The 16,796-nt window shown below is 47.9% G+C and overlaps 1 protein-coding gene across 1 annotated transcript in view; it reads left to right on the forward strand.

Moving 5' to 3' along the window:
- sema5ba (sema domain, seven thrombospondin repeats (type 1 and type 1-like), transmembrane domain (TM) and short cytoplasmic domain, (semaphorin) 5Ba) overlaps positions 1 to 16,796 on the forward strand; it is a 323,927-nt gene that overhangs the window by 107,279 nt on the left and 199,852 nt on the right. Inside the window, exon 2 of the mRNA XM_078227863.1 lies at positions 10,446 to 10,493. The gene's annotated coding sequence lies outside the window, so the exon portion shown is untranslated. The remainder of the gene's footprint in view (positions 1 to 10,445; positions 10,494 to 16,796) is intronic.

Below are 16,796 nucleotides of genomic sequence, written 5' to 3' on the forward strand. Positions count from 1 at the left end.
ATAAATGGCAGAACCATAAAGGGTGTAGATACGCAGAGGGACCTGGGTGTGCAAGTCCACAGATCCTTGAAGGTGACGTCACAGGTGGAGAAGGTGGTGAAGAAGGCATATGGCATGCTTGCCTTTATAGGACGGGGCATAGAGTATAAAAGTTGGGGTCTGATGTTGCAGATGTATAGAACGTTGGTTCGGCCACATTTGGAATACTGCGTCCAGTTCTGGTCGCCACACTACCAGAAGGACGTGGAGGCTTTGGAGAGAGTACAGAGGAGGTTTACCAGGATGTTGCCTGGTATGGAGGGGCTTAGTTATGAGGAGAGATTGGGTAAACTGGGGTTGTTCTCCCTGGAAAGACGGAGGATGAGGGGTGTCCTAATAGAGGTGTACAAAATTATGAAAGGCATAGGTAGGGTGAATGGTGGGAATCTTTTTCCCAGGTCGGTGGTGACGTTCACGAGGAGTCATAGGTTCAAGGTGAGGGAGGGGGAGATTTAACACGGATATCAGAAGGACGTATTTTACATAGAGGGTGGTGGGGGCCTGGAATGCACTGCCGGGCTAGGTGGTGGAGGCGGACACACTGGGAACGTTTAAGACTTATCTAGATAGCCACATGAACGGAGTGGGAATGGAGGGATACAAAAGAATGGTCTAGTTTGGACCAGGGAGCGGCGTGGGCTTGGAGGGCCGAAGGGCCTGTTCCTGTGCTGTATTGTTCTTTGTTCTAAGAGTGGCAAATTTCAAAGCATATGGCACTTTATGTTGCACAAGAACAGAACCCCTTTTCACCCGCAGCATAAATTGTTGTTCCCTTTGAAATTTGGTATTCTTGCACCTATCCTGATGAGTGCAAGATGAAAAACTTCGACAGCACGTCTCTTTTTTTTTCAGCAATACCGAACTGACTGGGCCAGTTAAGTTTCTGAAGACCCCCAGGGTGGGGGGGGATTCCAAGATTTATTTACTGTTTGTCAACCCTTGTATATTGAGTCCTTTACACCCAAGTTTCAATTTAGAGCAACAGCTCGCTGTCTTGTGAAGGTAAAGGTGCTGAACCATTATCTGCTGGATATAGCATTCAAAGTTACTCAGGGCAGGTGTAGACTGATCCGATCAAATCAACAGAGGGAAGCGATGGTTTAAGTATCTTGAGTAAGGCAGCAGGGGAAAGTGGAGAGATGGTGAACGTTACCTGGAGGCTAAGATTACACAGAGGAGGCATAGCTTTGAGCAAATATTCAGAACTTTAGCATAAGATTAGCTGTGGGGGAATCAAGGAGCATTTATCCAGAGCTCTTCCCCGGGCGAGGAAATGATTTAGACAGAATTCATGATTAGATAGATGAGGAGCCTAAAGTGGAAAGCTGGAAGGAATGTCATTGATGTAAAGCGTTCTTGAAGCATAGATCGCATTGCCAACATTAACCATTGAAATCAAATCGACCCTAACATTTAAGAGTGAATTAGATGAATCATTGAGACTGAGGTGGGAGCAGGCCAAAGGACAGATATGGAGAAAGATGAGGAGACATTTTTTACACAGCGACTTATAATGATCTGGAATAAACTGCCTGATAGTGTGGAGGAAACAGATTAGATAGGAACTTCCAAAAGGGAATTTGAATACTTGAAAAGGAAAAGAATTTTGAGTGCTGTGTTGGCACAGTGGTTAGCACTGCTGCGTCACAGCGCCAGGGATCTGGGTTCGATTCCCACCTCGGGTGACTGTGTGGAGTTTGCACGTTCTCCCTCTGTCTGCGTGCGTTTCCTCCGGGTGCTCCCGTTTCCTCCCACAGTCCGAAAGACGTATAGGTTAGGCAGATTGGCCATGCTAAATTTCCCCTTTGTGTCCTGAAATGCATAGATTAGGGGGACTGGCCATGGTAAATACATGGGGTTATGGAAATAGGGTGGTGGATGGGCCTGGGTAAGATGCTCTGTCAGAGAGTTGGTGCAGAGTTAATGGGCTCTCTATTGTACGGATTCAATGACAGTACAACAGGGGAGTGGGAATAATTGGGTAAATCTTTAACGTGCCTTTGCAAAGATGGTCTGGAAAGAGGTGGTTTTTGCCAATGTTCTTCCTGAGCAGCTCCATGACGCAGGACTCTGCTCTACAGGCGGTTTCCAGGGGTGACACACCGAGACAAACGGCAACTGCAGCTGAGGATCATCAACTTGGCATGGCACACTTTGGTCTGCCCAAAATCTGCTGGTTTTCCAGGGCAAAGAAGTATCCATGACCGAGTGTTGCAGACGGGCACATTCCGAACTCCAGGACTACATGGTGAGAGGACGCACAATGTGTGGGACAGCCAATGCAGAGGCATAGTGAGGGAAAGGACACTCTCTCAGGCCCTTCAGCCATGGTTTATTGAGGGGTTTGGAAACTAGGTAAAACCCTGTACGGTTGACAAATAATAAATATTGTAAACATTTGTAAACGTAATGAGTATATGATTGGAAAAAACTGAGTTTTGCATCTTATGTAATATCAACTTTGAAAGATTATATAACGTACTTCTATATATTTTATGAATGAAGTATATTTTTGGGGAGAGAAATCTCAATGAGCTGCCATGGCAAACGATGGGCCGAATGTCCTCTCGTGTTAAATGATTTGATCTGTCCAAGACCGCAAGAAGCTACAAAGGGTCATGAACAAAGCCCGGTCCATCACGCAAACCAGCCTTCCGCCCATTGACTCCACCTACACATCTCTGCCTCGGAAAAGCAGCCAGCATAATCAAGGACCCCACATGCCCCGGACATTCTCTCTTCCACCTTCTTCCGTCGGGAGAAAGATACAAAAATCTGAGGTCACGTATCAACCGACTCAAGAACAGCTTCTTCCCCGCTGCCATCAGACTTTTGAGTGGACCTACATTATATTAAGTTGATCTTTCTTTACAGCCTAGCCATGACTGTAACACCATATTCTGCACCCTCTCCTTTTCTTTTCCATTACGTACTCTATGAATGGTGTGCTTTGTCTGTGTAATGTGCAAGAAACAATACTTTTCACTGTATCCCAATACATGTGATAATAATAAATCAAATCAAATCAGAAGTGATTCCACATAATAGGATTTGACAGCTCTGGTGTAGGGTTAGTGCTAGCCCAGGCAAAATGGACTGCATGGGCTAGATTGCAAAAGAACAAAGAAAATTACAGCACAGGAACAGGCCCTTCGGCCCTCCAAGCCTGCACCGACTTTGCTGCCCGACTGAACTAAAACCCCCCACCCTTCCGGGGACCGTATCCCTCTATTCCCATCCTATTCATGTATTTGCCCAGATGCCCCTCAAAGGTCACTATCATATGCGCTTTCAATACCTCCCCCAGCAGCAAGTTTCAGGCACCCACCACCCTCTAAAAAAACCTGCCTCATACATCTCTTTTAAACCTCATCCCTCGCGCCTTAAACCTATGCCCCTGAGTAATTGACTCTTCCACCCTGGGAAAAAGCTTCTATCTATTCTGTTCATGCCTCTCATAATCTTGTAGACTTCTATCAGGTCGCCCCTCAATCTCCGTCGTTCCAGTGAGAACAAACCAAGTTTCTCCAACCTCTTCTCATAGCTAATGCCCTCCATGCCAGGCATTGAGATTCCGGAGCCCATTGCATGCATTCAGAGATACCAAGCTTGTTGGGCCTCACTTGGCCTTGTTCCTGACACGTGCTTCCCTATTCTTCCTTATGATAAGTGTCTTCTGAAATGAAGAGGGAGTGAGGTTGCTTTGGTGGGGTTGGGGGCGGGGGGGGAGCGGTGAGGAGCGGGGTATTGGTGTTGGGGGGGGGTGGGGTGGGGCTACTCTTGGACTTGACTAATTTCCTGAGGCAACAGGGACCAGCAGCGAAAGGCCTACTGTCCACCATTTTGGTTGCCGCGATTAAGTTAGCACTGCGACAGGCGGCCTTTCTGATGCGCCGAGAAATCCTTCTGCTGTAATTAGACTTCACTTCAAGTGGGAACATTTAGACAGCCTCAATGCTCGCCTGATCAGCTTCACTTTATTTACAGGCCCAATAAACCTGCTCTTGCGAAACAAGTTACCAAGCAACAACGTTCTTTTTAATATATGTTGATAGTGATAATTAGAATTGATTAAACTGTTCATTCAAAAATGTAATGTGAGGGAAACCAAAAGAAAATGCTGAAGAAAGATTAGTTTTCAGAATGTGCTGGTGTATTGGGAAAAGAAAATCTGACAGTCAATCAAGTTTGAATTTATGAAGTAACAAGCCAGGTAAATTGGCATTCTTAAAGAGTGGAGATAAATGGGAAAGATGGTTCCGTTTGGAATTCCACGGGATAGGAACTTGAAGACTTCATACGCAACAGCTTGCATTTATATAACACCTTTGACACAGTAAGATGTCCCAGCATGCTTCACAGGAGTATTATCAGACAGAACTTGGCTCACAGAAAGGGACGTTTGTGCTCAAAGACTTGGCCAAATTTTAAGGAGAATCTTAAAAGAGGCGCAGCACAGGGATTGAACCCCACACTGTTGGCATCAATCTGATCCACACCGGCCATCCAGACCACGGGGCCAATCGCCAACCCCGTCCCCAACAGTCCCATTTTCTTTGGCAACATCCACTTTTACAAGCACGTTGGGAGTCTGGAGCTATGGACGGTAGAGTCTCCACTTTCTTTATCACGTGGATCTCTCCCACACTTTAGGAATTCCTTCAGCCAGAGGATGGCGAATCTATGGAATTCACTGGCACAAAAGGCTGAGGCGACCAGGTCATTGAGTGTATTTAGGACAGAGATAGATGGGTTCTTGATTGGTAAGAGGGTCAAAGGTCACGGGAAAAAGGCAGGAGAATGGGGTTGAGGAACATTTCAGCCATGATTGAATGGCGGAGCAGACTCGATGGGCCGAATGGCCTGATTCTGCTCCTGAGGTGCAGAGAGGCAGCATTGTGGGTGTAAAGGAGGATAAGGTAATGTGTAATAAACGCTGCCCTTGAAAGCGGCGCTCACATCCCACGAGTGAGTTTTTTTTTAAAAGGCATAAGCCTCAGCCTCTGCTGACTTTGACACCTCAAGCTATTGACCCAGGTGTTAAGAGGTCTTGTGGCACAGTGGGTAGTGTCCCTGCCTCTGAGCCAGAAGCTCCGGGTTCAAGTCCCGCCACCCCAAGACTTGATGGCTGAGGAAGGTGCGTTTATAAAATGGCCAAACAGGGTGAGCATCAACTTGTTAATCTTTACATCGTACGGCAATGGCAGGTGATAAGACCATCAGATATAGGAGCAGAATTAGGTCATTCGGCCCATCGAGTCTGCTCCGCCATTCAGTCACGACTGATGTTTCTCAATCCCACTCTCTTGCCTTTTCCCTGTAATCTTTGACCCTCTTACCAATCAAGAACCTATCTATCTTTGTCTTGAATGCACTCAATGACCTGGCCTCCACAGCCCTCTGTGGCAATGAATTCCACAGATTCACCACCCTCTGGCTGGAGAAATTCCTCAAGTGTGGGAGAGATCCACTTTCTTGTGGATCTCTCCCACACTCTACCGTCCATAGCTCCAGACTCCAACGTGCTTGTAAAAGAGGATGTTACCAAAGAAAATGGCGCTGTTGGGGAGGGGGTGGCGATTGGCCACATTGGATGGCCGGTGTGGATCAGATTGATCCCAATAGCGTGGGGTTCAACCCCGGGGCTGGCTGGAGTGGATTCCGGATCTGTCTTCTTGCCCTACACATGGTAGAGCTTGTGGCGCCTTCGGGCCGGGAACCCGTGAGGAAGAAGTCTGCGTTGAACCCTCTTGGCCATTGCCTGCTCTGCGCTGCTGAGCCAACTTAAATGGGTAGAGTGGGAAGAGGGAAAATCATCCGAGGTTCCTGTTCCCAGCTGGAGGAATAACCTGCTGCTCCGGGGGGAAGGCGACCCTGTCCGAGGGAACCGAACCCAAGCACGTTCCAGAGAAGAGGGGAAAGTTAGCTTGTCCTTCAAACAAACAGCTGAGAGATGTACGGCTGCCAGCGAAGCTTTGGTTGCAGCTGCAGGTTGCAATTATGCTGCTTACAGGTTGGGTTAATGCCAAACTGAAGATAACAATCAGCTCATTATTATTTCAAATTAAACCTACGAATGCTGCAAAACCTCTTTCACCCACGATCTGCGATTCAGGCTCTAAAGTACAGGAATTCCTGGGGGTGGAGGGGGGGAGAGAGGCCGAAAGAAAGCATGAAATAATTGCATGCAAATCACAGGAGCGAGTGCATTCCGAATCCTCACTGATCCTGGTCAGAAAATGCTAGCCCATGGATTGGACAATTTAACCCTCTGCTGGTCACATAAACCCCAGGAGGTTTTCACCGTGAAGAAAGCTACATTTCTTTGTGTGGTTCAGCTGTCACGCTGTCACATCAAAGAGCCAGGGGGATCTTGGTCTTTTTTATAGATCAGTGCAGCACAGAAGCAGCCCATTCAGCCCATCAGGTTGGTGTGGATCTCATGGAATCCCTACAGTGCAGAAGGAGGCCAGTCAGCTCATCGAGTCTGCACCGACCACAATCCCACCCAGACTCTATCCCCACAACCGTCCTTACCTGATCTGGCCTGCATATCACTCCAGACCCATGGCATGACAATGCAGTTGACTCTTAACTCTATTCCCGTAACCCCACATATTTACCCTGCTGATCTCCCTGACTAGGGTCAACTTAGCATGGCTAATCCACCTAACCTGGACTTTGGGAGGAAAGCAGAACACCCAGAGGAAACCCACGCAGACACGGGGAGAACGTGCAAACTCCTCACAGACAGTGACCCGAGGCTGGGATTGAACCCGGGTCCCTGGCGCTGTGAGGCAGCAGTGCTAAACACTGTGTCACCGCGCCGCCCCCTACCTGCAGATCCTGCAGGGATCTGTTGAAGAATTGTCCAGCAAGTTCCTCTCCCTGGCTCTTTCCTTATCATCTTGCAATCTTCTTTCTCCTCCAAGTATTTATCCAATTCCCTTTCAAAGGTTACTATTGAACCTATTTCCACCACCCTGGTTTAAAAAAAAATTAGTTCTTTCATGGCGAGACCAGCATTTGTTGCCCAGTCCTAATTGCCTGTGAAATGTGTGGCTTGTTAGGCAGTTTGTAAGGGGCAGTTAAGAGTCATGGGTCTGGAGTCATATGTAGGCCAGACTGGGTAAGGACGGTTGTGGGGATAGGGCCTGGGTGGGATAGTTGTCGGTGCAGTCTCAGTGGGCCGAATGGCCTCCTTCTGCACAGTAGGGATTCTATGATTCTATTCTATAAGAGGCTAGACAGAACATTTGGAAAGCATTAATGGGATTGAACAAAGCCTAATGGGTTTATGAAAGACAAATCATTCTTTACAAATCTACTGGAGGGTTTTGAGGATATAACTAATAGAATAGATAAGGGAGAACCAATGGATGTCGCGTATTTGGAGTTTCAGAAGACTTTTGATAAGGTCCCACGTAAGGGATTAGTGGGCAAAACAAAGTACGTGGGATGGGGGTAATGTAAAGTTTATTTATAGTCACAAGTAGGCTTACATTAATATTGCCATTAAGTTACTGTGAAAATCCCCCAGTCGCCACACTCCAGTTGGGTAACTCTGAGGGAAAATTTAGCATGGCCAATGCATCGAACCAGCATTTCTTTCGGACTGTGGGAGGAAACCAGAGCACCCGGAGCAAACCCACGCAGACACAGGGGGAACGTGCAGACTCTGCACAGTCAGTGACCCAAGCCGGGAATCGAACCCAGGTCCCTGGCACTGTGAAGCAGCAGTGCTAACCACTGTGGCATGGATTAAGAATTGGTTGATGGACAGGAAACAGAGAGTTGGAATAAATGGGTCTTTTTCTGAGTGGCAGGCAATGATTAGTGGGGCACTGCAGGGATCAGTGCGAGGGCCCCAGCTCTTCACAATATATATAAATGAGAAAACCAAATGTAGTGTTTCCAAGTTTGCTGATAACACAAAACTGGGCGGAATTGTGAGTTGTGAGGAGGATGCAAGGAGGCTTCAAGGTGATTTAGACAAGTTGAGTGAGTGGGTGAGCAGATAGCAGATGCAGTACCATATGGATAAATGTGAAATTATGCACTTTGGTGTGAAAAACAGAAAGGAAAAGTATTATTTAAATAGCGATATATTGGGAAGTGTGGATGTACAGAGGGATCTGGTGTCCTTGTACACCAGTCAGTGAAAGTGGAGAGGCAGGTACAGCAAGCAATTAGGAAGGCAAGTGGTATGTTGACCTTCATTGCAAGAAGATTTGAGTTCAGAAGTAGGGATTTCCTACTGAAGTTATAGAGGGCCTTGGTGAGACCACACCTGGAGTACTGTGTGCAGTTTTGGTCTTCTTACCCAAGAAAGGATATACTTGCCATAGAGGGAGTGCAACACAGGTTCACCAGGCTGATACCGGGGTCAGTGGGACTGTCCAATGAGGAGAGGCTGATCTGAACGAATCTGCGCTCACTAGAGTTTGGAAGGATGAGAAGAGATCTAATTGAAATATATAAAATTCTAACAGGGCTGGACAGACTAGATGCAGGGAGGAAGTTTTCCCTGATTTGGGAACCAATAACTAGGTGACAGTCTCAGGATACGGGGTAGACCATTTAGGACTGAGATGAGGAAAACTTTCTTCACTCAGAGGGCAGTGAATCTGTGGAATTCTCTACCACAGAATGCTATGGAGGCCGAGTCACTGAATGCATTCAAGAAAGAGATAGATAAATGTTTCGATTTTAATGGCAACAAAGTAGGGGGGGAAGAAAGCGGGAATATGGAATTGAGATTGAGGATCAGCCATGATCATATTGAATGACGGAGCAGGCTCGATGGGTCGAATGGCCTACTCCTGCTCCTATTTTCTGTGTTTCTATGGTTACAGAACTGGACTAGCAACCTAGGGCATTGAGATCACAGACCCACCAGTGGAGAACTGTGGAACAAAATACAACAAAGCAAACTTATTACACTGATGTCAGTGAGGGGAAATAATGACCATGCAAGTATACGAACATGCAAATTAGGAACAGGAGTAGGCCACCTGGCCCCTCGAGCCTGCTCTGCCATTCAATAATATCATGGCTGATCAGATTGTAAACTCAATCCCATATTGCCACCTACCCCTGATAACCCCATTGTTAATCAGGCATCTATCTAACTCTGTCTCCAAAATATTCAAAGGCTCAACATCTAGATTGTCCTGAAAAGGCCAACTGAATGCCTTCTGGGAGTTAGCATATTGGTGTTCGTGGGAGCTTGCTGTGCACAAATTGGCTGCCCCTTCATTACGATAGTACACATCAGAAAAAGTACTTCATTGACAATTGAAGACTTTGGAATGTCTTAAGCCACGGAAAGATCTTCATTTGGGCAGCACGGTGGCACAGTGGTTAGCACTGCAGCCTCACAGCACCAGGGACCCAGGTTCGATTCCCGGCTTGGGTCACTGTCTGTGCGGAGTTTGCATATTCTCCTCGTGTCTGCGTGGGTTTCCTCCGGGTGCTCCGGTTTCCTCCCACAGTCTGAAAGACGTGCTGGTTAGGGTGCATTGACCCGAACAGGTGCCGGAATGTGGCAACTAGGGGAATTTCACAGTAATTTCATTGCAAGGTTAATATAAAGCCTTACTTGTGACTAATCAATAATCTTTAACTTTCTTTCTTCCTGCTGCCTCCACTGACCACTGCGGATATGTTTGCTCAGGCGAGATATTGAGATAGCTCAGAGCCTGTTGAAGTGCAATGCCTTCCAACAAGGATGGGGATCAATTTACTCGGTTCATTTTGCTGCCCCTCTGTTAAAGCAAATTCCAAACGTGTAATGGGATCGTTACAATTGGCGCAATCCTTTACTGTCGATGTTCCTTTTCATTGGGCATCCTACTTTCCAGGAACAAGGAATTTTAGCTACAAGGTTAGGTGTTGGAAGCTGAAGGGGGTGCGGGGAGGGGGTGGTCGTTATTCTCCTTGGAGTAAAGCACATCAGGTGGAGATTAGATAAAGTGGATAAAGAAAAGCTGTTCCCATTTCGCTGATGGTACAAGGATGAGGTGTTTGAGATTTAAGGCTTTGGGTAAGAGGTGCAAAGAGGGGGGTAAATGTGAGGAAGAACATTTTTCGCTCGCGAGTGATAATGATCTGGAACTTGCTGCCTACATGGTTGGTGGAAGTGGAGATAGTCAATGATTTTTAAAGGAAATTGGAGGGGCACTTGAGGATACAGAGATAGAGCGGGCATAATGGGACAGATTAAGTTTCTCGGCAGAGCCTGGAGTCGATGGGCTGAATGGTGGAGGACACAAACTATTTCTTATGTTCTTATGTTCTTATGAATGGCCTCCTTCTGTGCCGTAGTTACTTTATGACTCTCTTTTAATCTGATTCAAACTGAAGGAGACATTTTACCAACGGAATTTTCCCATTTTGCCTTCCAGGTCATTCGGGGGCGTCCGGGCGAGAGTTACGACACACTTGTGATGCAGGTACGGTAAGAGCTTCAGAAACTTCTCGTTTCCGCAGATTAGTAAATCCTGTCTCTTGGGTTCACAAGTCTGTGCGCCATCATTAGTCATCCCAATTTAGCATGCCACATTGTGGGCAAGGCATGGAGAATTAGTTGGCTTTTTCACTGGTCACATTGCTCCTATTCATCTGTAAAAATGCGGGGCCCCAGTGGCAGAAACTTGGCAAATCTGACTTAGAGATTATTCACAGAAAAGAGAAAGTGACTTCGTGAGGGAAGAAGGGAGTTTTGTGTGAAGACATTGAAAGGTAAGATGTGGTATGTTAGCCATCCCACTGTTGATTTATTTATTTATTAAATAGTGTCACATTTAGGCTTACATTAACACTGCAGTGAAGTTACTGTGAAAATCCCCTAGCCGCCACACTCCGGTGCCTATTCGGGTACACTGAGGGAGAATTTAGCACGGCCAATGCACCTAACCAGCACATCTTTCAGACTGTGGGGGGAAACTGGAGCTCCCAGAGGAAACCCACGCAGACACGGGGAGAACATGCAGACTCCGCACAGACAGGGACCCAAGCCGGAAATCGAACCCGGGTCCCTGGAGCTGTGAGGCAGCTGTGCTAACCACTGTGTCACCCATATCTAATGAAATGATTGGTCAGTACCAGGTACAATTAGGGTGAGAGAGGAAGCAATCCCCCCAATGCATTGGGTGAGAGGATTGACATTTGGGGTTGTGATATGCTCATTGCCTAGAATTCTGGTGTGTTTTTATACCTCCCCCTTTTCTTTTTCTCTCCCAAGCCTTTTCTCAGAGAGTAGAGCATAGACTTGTAGGTTTTGACGGCCTCTGTAACTATTTCAGTCCCTCAGATTGAGTGATTGTAATTGAGGGAGAATCAAATGTGATTGAATTGAGCTTAATCCAGCTTTTTTTCATTAGTCCACGAGATGTGGGCGTATCTGGCAAGACCAACATTTAGTGTCCATCCCTGATTGTCCATGAGAAGGTGATGGAGAGGTGCCTTCTTGGACCACTGTAATTGTAAGATGCACCCTTGTTAGGTGCACCCTTTGCTGCACCCTGGGACGTCTTGTTGAAGTTGTACAAGACATTAGTAAGGCCACACTTGGAATACTGTGTATAGTTCAGGTCACCCTATTATAGAAAGGATATTATTAAACTAGAAAGAGAGCAGAAAATATTTATGAGGATGCTACCAGGACTTGATGGTTTGAGTTATAAGGAGAGGCTGGATAGACTGGGACTTTTTTCTCTGGCGTGTGGGAGGTTTGGGGTGATCTTATAGAGGTCTATAAAATAATGAGGGGCATAGATCAGTTAGATAGTCAACATCTTTTCCCAATGGTAGGGGAATCTAAAACTAGAGGGCATAGGTTTAAGGTGAGAGGGGAGAGATACAAAAGTGTTTCCCCTCACCAGAGTGTCTGGAACAAGCTGTCAGAGGTAGTAGTAGAGGCGGGTACAAATTTGTCTTTTAAAAAACATTTAGACAGTTACATGGGTAAGATGGGTATAGAGGACTATGGGCCAAATGCGGGCAATTGGGACGAGCTTAGTGGTAAAAGAAAAGGAGCGGCATGGACAAGTTGGGCCGAAGGGTCTGTTTCCATGCTGTAAACCTCTGTGACTAACCTCTGTGACCCTCAGTGCTGTTATGGATTGAGTTCCACAATTGTGACCCTGTGACAACGAAGGAGCGACAACATAGTTCCAGGTCAGGATGGTGTGTGGTTTGTTATGAAACTTGCAGGTGGTGGTGTTCCCATGCTGTCATTGGTCAGCACTTATCAGACTGTTTTCTGATATGCGCCTATTTTATCAGGTATTTTACCTGAGATATCGGCGTACTTAGATTTGTTGGTCACAGGGGTTTCCTGAGAGGAAGATTTGATGAATTCAAATCATGGGCGGCACGGTAGCACAGTGGTTAGCACTGCTGCTTCACAGCTCCAGGGACCTGGGTTCGATTCCCGGCTCGGGTCACTGTCTGTGTGGAGTTTGCACATTCTCCTCGTGTCTGCGTGGGTTTCCTCCGGGTACTCCGGTTTCCTCCCACAGTCCAAAGATGTGCAGGTTAGGTTGATTGGCCATGCTAAAATTGCCCTTAGTGTCCTGGGATGTGTAGATTAGAGGGATTAGTGGGTAAAATATGTAGGGATATGGGGGTAGGGCCTGGGTGGGATTGTGGTCGGTGCAGACTCGATGGGCCGAATGGCCTCTTCCTGTACTGTAAGGTTTCTATGATTTCTTCTATGAAGCACGAGGAGGGACTGAAGAGATTTAAGAATGCAGGAGTAAGGCCCAAACGAGAGAAGTATAACTTTAGGCCTCCGGATTTTGCAGTTGATGCTCAAGGATTGCACCCTTTAGCGGAGAAAGTCATAGAATCCTACAGTGCAGAAGGAGGCCATTCGGCCCATCGAGTCTGCACCAACCACATTCCCACCCATAACCCCATGCATTTACCCCAGTTAGTCCCCCTGACATTAAAGGGCAATTTAGCATGGACAATCCACCTAACCCGCACATCTTTGGTGTGTGGGAGGAAACCGGAGCACCCGGGGGAAACTCACGCAGACACGGGAAGAATGTATAGACTCCGCACAGACAGTGACCCAAGCCGGGAATTGAACCCGGGTCCCTGGTGCTGTGAGGCAGCGGTGCTAACCACTGTGCCACCGTGCCACCCATAGGTCAAGAGTATCAAAGAGACAGCAGTGCCTCACAACGTATCTGAACTGAAGTCTTTCTTGGGCATGGTCAATTATTAAAGGAGTTTCATACTCAATCTGTCCACATCATTGGCACCTCGACATCAGCTGCTGAAAAACATCAACAATGGTATTGAACTAAGCCCCAGAAAACAGTTAAAATCGCCCTGCTGTCTTCAGATTGTGTTAACGTGCGATCTGTCACCATATAGCGTGGGGGCAGTGCTGCCACACAAGATGGGAGATGGAATGGAGCAGCCCATTGCCTTCGCACCCAGGACCTTGGCAGATGCAGAGAGAGGCTACTCCCAGATTGAAAAGGAAGGTGTGATGGTGGTGTACAGGGTGAAAACATTTCACCAGTAGGTATATGGGTGGCACTTCATATCAGCTATGGATCACTAACCCATCATTGGGCTTGTTTGAGGAGGTTAAAACCATTCCTCCCACTGCTGGGCTAGAGTCCAGTGCTGGGCATTGATGTCAGCAGCCTGTGAGTACTCAATCCAACACAGACCGGGTACTCACATTTCCAATGAGTATTCAATCCAGCAGAGACTGGGTCCCCACATTTCCATTGAGTACACAATCCAACACAGACCGGGTACTCACATTTCGAACGCAGGTGCCTTCAGTTGCCCGTCCTGACCGCAGAGCGATTCATCATTGGCAGTGCCACAAGAGACCATACACACCCTGACATTTTTGGATACCCTACTGATTTCAACCCAGCAACTCCAGACATGGGCCCAGACAGACCCAATACTGATTTTGATTTGATTTATTATTGTCACATGTATTAGTATACAGTGAAAAGTATTGTTTCTTGCGCACTATACAGACAAAGCATACTGTTCATAGAGAAAGAAAGGAGAGAGTGCAGAATGTTGTGTTACAGTTATAGCTCGGGTGTCAAGAAAGCTCAACTTAATGCGAGGTAGGTCCATTCAAAAAATCTGATGGCAGCAAGGGAAGAAGTTGTTCGGTTGGTACGTGACCTCAGACTTTGTATCTTTTTCCCGAGGGAAGAAAGTGGAAGAGATTATGTCTTGGGTGCGTGGGGTCCTTAATTACGCTGGCTGCTTTTCCGAGGCAGTGGGAAGTGTAGACGGAGTCAATGGATGGGAGGCTGGTTTGCGCGATGGACTGGGCTTCATTCACAACCCTTTGTAGTTTCTTGTGGTCTTGGGCAGAGCAGGAGCCATAACAAGCTGTGATACAACCAGGAAGAATGCTTTCTATGGTGCATCTGTAAAAGTCGGTGAGAGCCAAAGCTGGTGAAGGTATAAAGAATGGTCCTTCACGGTTGCAGTGATGATAAGTCTGAACAGTTGCGACCCCATCAAAGGCCAAAAGAGCAGTTGAGTGCAGAGGTTAGAGTGTTGTTGTGGGGAGTGAGAGTTGGAGTGTTGTTATGGGGAGTGAGGGTTGGAGTGTTGTTGTGGGGAGTGAGGGTTGGAGTGTTGTTGTGGGGAGTGAGAGTTGGAGTGTTGTTATGGGGAGTGAGGGTTGGAGTGTTGTTGTGGGGAGTGAGAGTTGGAGTGTTGTTGTGGGGAGTGAGGGTTGGAGTGTTGTTGTGGGGAGTGAGAGTTGGAGTGTTGTTGCGGGGAGTGAGGGTTGGAGTGTTGTTGTGGGGAGTGAGAGTTGGAGTGTTGTTGTGGGGAGTGAGGGTTGGAGTGTTGTTGTGGGGAGTGAGGGTTGGAGTGTTGTTGTGGGGAGTGAGAGTTGGAGTGTTGTTGTGGGGAGTGAGGGTTGGAGTGTTGTTGTGGGGAGTGAGAGTTGGAGTGTTGTTGTGGGGAGTGAGGGTTGGAGTGTTGTTGTGGGGAGTGAGAGTTGGAGTGCTGTTGTGGGGAGTGAGGGTTGGAGTGTTGTTGTGGGGAGTGAGGGTTGGAGTGTTGTTGTGGGGAGTGAGAATTGGAGTGTTGTTGTGGGGAGTGAGGGTTGGAGTGTTGTTGTGGGGAGTGAGAGTTGGAGTGTTGTTGTGGGGAGTGAGGGTTGGAATGTTGTTGTGGGGAGTGAGGGTTGGAGTGTTGTTGTGGGGAGTGAGGGTTGGAGTGTTGTTGTGGGGAGTGAGGGTTGGAGTGTTGTTGTGGGGAGTGAGGGTTGGAGTGTTGTTGTAGGGAGTGAGGGTTGGAGTGTTGTTGTGGGGAGTGAGAGTTGGAGTGTTGTTGTGGGGAGTGAGAGTTGGAGTGTTGTTGTGGGGAGTGAGGGTTGGAGTGTTGTTGTGGGGAGTGAGGGTTGGAGTGTTGTTGTGGGGAGTGAGAGTTGGAGTGTTGTTGTAGGGAGTGAGGGTTGGAGTGTTGTTGTGGGGAGTGAGGGTTGGAGTGTTGTTGTGGGGAGTGAGGGTTGGAGTGTTGTTGTGGGGAGTGAGAGTTGGAGTGTTGTTGTGGGGAGTGAGAGTTGTGTGGAGTGAGGGTTGGAGTGTTGTGTGGAGTGAGAGTTGGAGTGTTGTTGTGGGGAGTGAGGGTTGGAGTGTTGTTGTGGGGAGTGAGGGTTGGAGTGTTGTTGTGGGGAGTGAGAGTTGTGTGGAGTGAGGGTTGGAGTGTTGTTGTGTGGAGTGAGAGTTGGAGTGTTGTTGTGGGGAGTGAGGGTTGGAGTGTTGTTGTGGGGAGTGAGGGTTGGAGTGTTGTTGTGGGGAGTGAGCGTTGGAGTGTTGTTGTGGGGAGTGAGAGTTGGAGTGTTGTTGTGTGGCGTGAGGGTTGGAGTGCTGTTGTGGGGAGTGAGAGTTGGAGTGTTGTTGTGGGGAGTGAGGGTTGGAGTGTTGTTGTGGGGAGTGAGGGTTGGAGTGTTGTTGTGTGGAGTGAGAGTTGGAGTGTTGTTGTAGGGAGTGAGGGTTGGAGTGTTGTTGTGGGGAGTGAGGGTTGGAGTGTTGTTGTGGGGAGTGAGAGTTGGAGTGTTGTTGTGGGGAGTGAGAGTTGTGTGGAGTGAGGGTTGGAGTGTTGTTGTGTGGAGTGAGAGTTGGAGTGTTGTTGTGGGGAGTGAGGGTTGGAGTGTTGTTGTGGGGAGTGAGGGTTGGAGTGTTGTTGTGGGGAGTGAGGGTTGGAGTGTTGTTGTGGGGAGTGAGGGTTGGAGTGTTGTTGTGGGGAGTGAGAGTTGTGTGGAGTGAGGGTTGGAGTGTTGTGTGGAGTGAGAGTTGGAGTGTTGTTGTGGGGAGTGAGGGTTGGAGTGTTGTTGTGGGGCGTGAGGGTTGGAGTGTTGTTGTGGCGAGTGAGAGTTGGAGTGTTGTTGTGTGGCGTGAGGGTTGGAGTGTTGTTGTGGGGAGTGAGAGTTGGAGTGTTGTTGTGGGGCGTGAGGGTTGGAGTGTTGTTGTGGGGAGTGAGAGTTGGAGTGTTGTTGTATGGCGTGAGGGTTGGAGTGTTGTTGTGGGGAGTGAGAGTTGGAGTGTTGTTGTGGGGAGTGAGGGTTGGAGTGTTGTTGTGGGGAGTGAGGGTTGGAGTGTTGTTGTGGGGAGTGAGGGTTGGAGTGTTGTTGTGGGGAGTGAGGGTTGGAGTGTTGTTGTGGGGAGTGAGAGTTGGAGTGTTGTTGTGGGGAGTGAGGGTTGGAGTGTTGTTGTGGGGAGTGAGGGTTGGAGTGTTGTTGT

This window comes from Mustelus asterias, chromosome 14 (genome assembly GCF_964213995.1).
Source record: "Mustelus asterias chromosome 14, sMusAst1.hap1.1, whole genome shotgun sequence".
Taxonomy (NCBI): domain Eukaryota; kingdom Metazoa; phylum Chordata; class Chondrichthyes; order Carcharhiniformes; family Triakidae; genus Mustelus; species Mustelus asterias.